Source organism: Pteropus medius, unplaced genomic scaffold (genome assembly GCF_902729225.1).
Source record: "Pteropus medius unplaced genomic scaffold, Ma_sr-lr_union100, whole genome shotgun sequence".
NCBI lineage: Eukaryota > Metazoa > Chordata > Mammalia > Chiroptera > Pteropodidae > Pteropus > Pteropus medius.
In genome coordinates this window covers 1596638-1603437 of record NW_024352790.1, presented here as the reverse complement: position 1 = coordinate 1603437, position 6800 = coordinate 1596638, and positions in this window count along the sequence as shown.

The window sequence follows — 6800 nt, the reverse complement described above, 5'->3', positions numbered from 1 at the left end:
AAGTAGGCTGCTTTGGCCCTCCTCTGAGATACAGACGGCAGCTCCCATTCCACGCATGATGAACTGAGGCTTTATTCAGCTCAGAAATGGAGAGTTCATTCCACACACGTCATTCTGGCTTTGAAATTCTTAATTATTACTACATTTCACTGCTTTTTGATATGGTCCTATTATGGTTTACTGTGCTGAAAAACTTCCGGTAGTTTTTAGGGGAAATTTAAAGTGAGTCTTCAACCTAGAGACTAAAGAATGGAGGTTTTGCCCTACTAATGGCCTTCAATAGCTTTAATAGGGAACAGTTTTTCTTGGGTATCTAAAGAAGTTCTTCCTCCTTTTATTAACAGTTAGAAATAGATTTTTAAAAATCAATCTCATTTTTTTCCTTCTCCTTCTTTAAGTTACATTCATGTTGGCCATAAATTTCAATCACTCTCAGTGACCAAACCAAATGCCACCATACAAAATATCAGTATAGGGCGAAAGGATTATTTGAATGAAAAAAAAAAACTTATTTATAGAAATAACAGTAAGGAAAACAAAGCTACAGTTGTACACACACAACCACAACTTCTGAAGGAGCTGAGAGAATGCAGAAGATCCATCTTCTTGGTGGTAATAATTCATGTTAACTAGCATAGTGGAACTTAATTTTGTAGGCTACATATTGAAGTGTTAAGAAATGTAACTGTCTGTAATTTTCTGAAATTGGACTTAACTCTTCTTGGCCTCCATTTCTGCTAGATGGTGGAAAACAACATGGTCACTCCTGCATCAGTCAGTTTTAGTAATTTCATAGCGATGTAGTGTTTTCCCTTTTCCCTGCTTTTATAACCAATGGACACAACCCTGTCTAAAAGCATTCAGAATCAACTTTTTTAAAAGGCTCCATGTTTACCAATCTGACAAAGCTCAGTTTACATTCAGCCTCCAAGGGGACAGTTTACCACCCTGGTCATCTTTTTTGAAGTTTAGAAACAGAATCACATGTTCTCCATCAAGCACACACACGGACACACAAAAGTCGGAAATCTAAAAGAGGTGTGTGTGACTCCAGATTCTAAGCTTTTTTCTGCTACTCCTTATAACTCTTATCAACCAGATCTATCCCTCCATTCTCTCTGGAGTTCCATGTATTGCCTTAGGCATAATTGATTATGTTCTTTGTCTCAAGTAAACAAGCTTATTTTGAGCCCCTCCATGTACTAAGTTCTACAAGGATTAGTATATGACATGTTCTTGCTTTTAAATAAAACACTAAGTGTGAAAATTCTTGGCAAATTGTAAAGCAGAAAAAAAAATGTTTTTTGTCTTTGCTAAGTCTTGGCTACATTTTTCAAGGAATGAAAGTCTATTCCAATATGTGTTAAAATTAAGTTATATGCAGCCACTTGCAGAGAAAGGCAAGCTCACCCTCTACCACCCTATTTCTTACTCCCTGTTGACTCTTCCTATTATGGGTTTCTCCACCCCCTTGCATTAATCTTGCTGAATTCTTTTATCTGATGTAAACATTCTTTCCTCCTTTTGGAGGGATGGGGGTAGAATTTTCACTCACTTCATTTCCTTGCCTCAAGTGAACGCTTATCACCACCATTCATCAATCTTTTCACTTGTCCAAGATCATTTATCTTGTCCATTCCCTCTAATAACTTTTTTTTAGATCTTTGCCACTTTCTTTAAGTCTCCTATTCAACTCTGCCCCAACTTACTCTCAGCATATGAAAATTGAGGCCACTAGACATGAAGTGTCTCAACTTCCTGTTTTCTTTGTCTAAGCTTATCTACATCCATCCCCAGCCTATCTATTTTTCTCTAGTCTCAGAGGATGAGATACCTTTTCTCAAGATCGACTCCTCTGTTAGGGGTGGAATTATTGTGTCACACACACACACACACACACACACACACACACACACGTTGATGTCCTAACCTCTGGCACCTGTGAACATGACCTTATTTGGAAATAAGGTCTTTACAAATGGAATTAAGTTAAGATATGATCATTAGAGTGAATACTAATACAATATGGCTAATATCCTTATGAAAAAAAGGAAATCTGGAAACAGACAGACACACATGGGGAAGAATGCCATGTAAAGACACAAACACACAGTCAACAAATAATAAAGATTGATAGCCAGCACCAGAAGCTAGGGAGAAGCAGGGAAGGATTTGACTCAGAGTCTGAGGGAGCATGACTCTCCTGACACCTTGATTTCAGATTTCTAGCCTCCAGAACAGTGAGAGAATAAATTTCTGTTGTTTCAACCCATCTGCTTTGTAGTACTTTGTTACAGCAGCCTTAGGAAATTGATACATGTCCGCTTTTAATCCCATCACTTTCTGCCATTTCATGGCCCTCTCTGTCTATTGGTTCCTTCCCCTCTGCCTATAAACATGCCAAGTATTCTCCATCATAAAAATATTCTCTTCTGATCCAGTGTGCTGCTTAAGTTACCATCAGTCCTTACTTTCTCCTTCTTTCATGAATGTCTCAAAACAGTAGTACAAACTGTAGCTTAGTTCATTCAATCTCCTGTTCACTATACAATTTATGGTAATCTGGCTTCTTCCCCTACCAGTTTGGAACTACTTTAATTATGTTCATTAATAATCTCCTAATTATTAAATCCAGTGGACATTTCTCAGTTATTTTGTATTAAATTAGCTCACTATTTTGGCATTATTGATTGCTTACTCTTTTTTTAAAACTGTCTACTTTTTTGGCTTTCACTACATTTGCCTTTCCTTAGTCCTTTTCTATCTCTCATATTTAGTTTCTTCCATTCCCTCTTGGGGCTTATCTTTCTCTGCCTACCTTTCAAATTGCGCATTCTTAGGATTTCATTCCTGTTTACTGCTTTTATTCTACCTAGCAATTTTAAGAGGATGATCCCATCCACTCCCATGATTCCAAATAGCACCAGTATGCTAACCACTTCAGAACATTTACCTGTAGTGAAGATTTTTCTTTTGAACTTCTAGATATACATCTATTTACTAGTGTCACACTCTTGCCACAAACTCATCTAGTCCCAAACTAAATGATCAACCTTGCCCCCAAACCTTCCTGCATTCTTAGTCCCACTTTTGTTTATAAAGTTATCAAAGCTAGAATTTGGAGACTTGACTTATCTCTGGTTCTTCTATCACCTTTACATCTAATCACTCATAAACCCTGTAAATTCTACAAATCCGTTTTTTCCTATTTGTCTCCATTGCTACTCCCTTAGTCAGGCTCTCATCATTTCTCCTAAATGATGCTTTCAGCGTCTGCTTTCTCCTTCAAGTCTGTCTTTCATACAGCAGCCAAATTAATGCATCTAAAAAGAATTTGAAATCATTCCCCTTAACACAAAATACAAAGTTTTTTTCCCCATATCTCTTCAACCACATTTTTTTTTTTCATTTTTGCCTTTGGAACATAGAGATGAGCATAATTTTGCGACCTAAGATGGCTAATGGCCCTGTGACTTCCTCATGTAGTTCTTTCTCCTTGGGATATTATCGCCTGACTTGCAACTTGATTAACTTCTAATCTCCCTTTATGTTTAAGCTCAGAATAACTTCTTGGAAGAATTCCCTGAAACTCCAAACTGCCTTGGGTATCCCTCCTGTTTTTATATTCCCCTATATAGATCTGTATTATTGCTTCACCGTGTTATGGTATAATTACCAGTTTACTACCTGATTCTCTCACTAGCAGGGGAGGTCCATAGGATAGGAACTGCATTGGTTTCATCTTTGCATTCCATCCATTACCTGGAACATTGCTGGAGAATGAATAAACAAGTAACTGGAATATTGGTAATCTTTTATCTGTGGCAGACTGACAAGTAAGTTCCCCTGGGGAAAGAGAAAGGCTTTTTGATAGCTTCAAATAATACTACACAGCCTAGTTTTTGATCCTTCCTACTAAGAACAGGTAATGCAAAACCCAGTTACGTTTTAAGTTACCTCAGTTGCAGCACGTAGAAATGAACACACCATGATAAACTTCTGCTTTCCTTTTTCCTCAGTGAGCATGGAAAAACAAACACGTCTCCCCCTTCTGAATTGTAATATGCTGCTCCTTTTGGAAATGCTATTCTTTTTTAATAGGGCAGCTTCATTACCAGGGTCATCAGTTTCACAAGGTCATCCATACCCAATGGACAGAGTCAAAGCATAAATTCACAGGAGGGCAGGCTTCTTCATACCCGCTGATTTGGGGGAGTGGGGATTATAGAGACACCAGCATTTGTATTAAACATACACACACACACACACACACACACACACGCACGTGCACACACACTCAGAGAGAAAGAGAGATTTTTAATATTCAGAAAAAGCCAAAAATAAAATCAAGTTAAGTATTTATGTATAAGGTATTCTGAATAAGTATCCTAAAATATTCTGTACTGCAATAGTACAGGAGAAAAAACAGCACTAAGATGAATTCTCCTGTCTTATATATTCCTTACTTTTGATGGTCTTCTTAGAAATGAATGTTATTACACAAAGAGTCTAAAAGGGTGGCCCAGGACTGTTCTTTAGGCCAGCATGAACTGCAGATTTAACTTTTAAAAAGTTGTGAAATATGAAATAAAAATCATAAAAAACTTAATACATAAATATATAGTCTAATAAATCATTATAAATTAAATATCTGTGAAACCATCTTCCAGGTCAAGTAGTAGAACATCAGCATATAAGCTGAACTATGTCCCTGCCTCCAAATTCTTATATTGAAGTCCTAACCACCAGTACTTCAGAATGTGACTACATCTGGAGATAGGGCCTTTAAACGGGTAATTAAGGTTAAACGATGTCATTAGGGTGAGCCCTAATCCAACATGACTGGTGTCCTTACAAGAAGAGAAAATGTGAATGCACAGAGGGTGATACCAGACATGTGTATGCACAGAGGAAAGACCATGTGAAGACACAGTGAGAAGGCAGCCATCAAGAGAGGCTGATGAAATCAAACTTGGCGACACCTTGATCTTGGACTTCTTGCCTTCAGAACTGTGAGAAAACAAATTTCTATTGTTGAAATCCCCTAGTCTGTGGTATTTTGCTATGGCAACCCTAGCCCTAGCGAACTAATACAGCAACCGTAGAAGGACCTTTGTGCCCCTTCCTGATGACCACACCCTCCTCTCCGCTTCAGACAATCACTTGCTTGACTTAGAATTATTGGTCAACGTGTCATCACTTTTCATTGTGGTTGCGCTTGCACCTCAAAAAATTGCAGCTTAGTTTTGGAGTGTTTTTTTTATTAATTCGAATTTGAATGCCTTTAGGCAAAGCATCCATTCTGTAGTTCACAATATTCCTATTGTCATCCTTGGGCATGTGTGTTCGACACTCCTTGGCCTCATGCCTATCTTCCTGGAAGGGACCTGTTAATGGCCAATTATCAACTCAGGACTGACTAAGCCAATGATTCTTACAATCACACTCCTTCACTCTCACCTGTTACAAAGACTAAATGTCAAGTTTAAATTACAGCTAAAACCATTTTGAGAATTTCATGACACCTATTGATATAAATAGTGTCACCCATAACTGTCACGACCCAAGACAGAAAATTGTTACTTTTAGCCAAGATGAGCTTTATTTAAAAGAGCAGCAGTACCAAAATCATTTTCTTGCCTGTATCATTCAGTGTCCCAACAGCAAACAGGTGGACGGTCACATTAAACTAATTGAGGAAGAGTTTATTTACAAAGGAACTCATTACAAAAGAAGGAGAACAACAAGGAATTGTGCAGTAATCTCAGTCTATTGGGGAAGGGGAGAGAGAGAGAGAGAGAGACAGAGAGAGAGAGAGATTGATTAGAAGCCAGGAAAGAGAATTATCTAGAATAGAACTCCTTGAGAGTGACCTTTCGATGACAGTCCCAGCCTGAGGCAACTGCTCAGTGAGAGAGCCAAAGAAATAAATCTGTGCCTTCACTCTTCATCCTCTGATTTCCTAGCTGGCTTCACATTGACCTAACTGAACCAGAAGCCAGAGGGCTTGGGGAACTGTAGATGTAGCATATGTAGGTCTCAGGGCAGAGAGAATGGGAGGAGGGTAAATCTGGAGGAGAAAATGGAAGATTACTGGTGTTTGCTTTTGGAATGACAGTGTGAGAGAATGTGGATATTGATTTTTCCAGGCAATTCCACGTTTGAAATGTGACAATTCTCCAGGGAGGCCAGTGCATGAGAAACAGGCAGCTTTACCAGTATCCCCCAGAAGTTCACAAAACCAGGATGACCAGATAGTAATAACTAAGGAAATAAAGAGCAGGTATCTTCAGTACTTAGATGTGATATACTTCTTAGACATGTTGGTAGCAATTACGCTGTATGACAGTGGAGCTTACTAATTTTAACACTTGAGACACTCCACTGCCAAATGCCAAGAACAATTAGGGGCAAAATAGAAAGCTCAAGGATTAGCATGCTTTTTAGGAAAGTGGATATGACCTCTACACACATTTAGAATCAAAGTTAACTAATCTTCAAGCATAAATCTCTCCTTAAAATAATATATGATATTATATAGTATATACAATATATAATATTATAAAAGTGGGGAATTTCTTTTCTAGGTTATTTTTCCAAAAGATTAGCATAACAGTATCTCATTACATGTAGTACAAAAGTCACTTTTATTCCTAGGCCGTTTTTGTTATAATGGTATATAATAAATATATAATTATATTTCATATAATATAGTTATATAATATATAATATATTTAATGTATTATTATAATATATAAATTATAACAAAATGATAATATATAATTATTTAAAATATTATA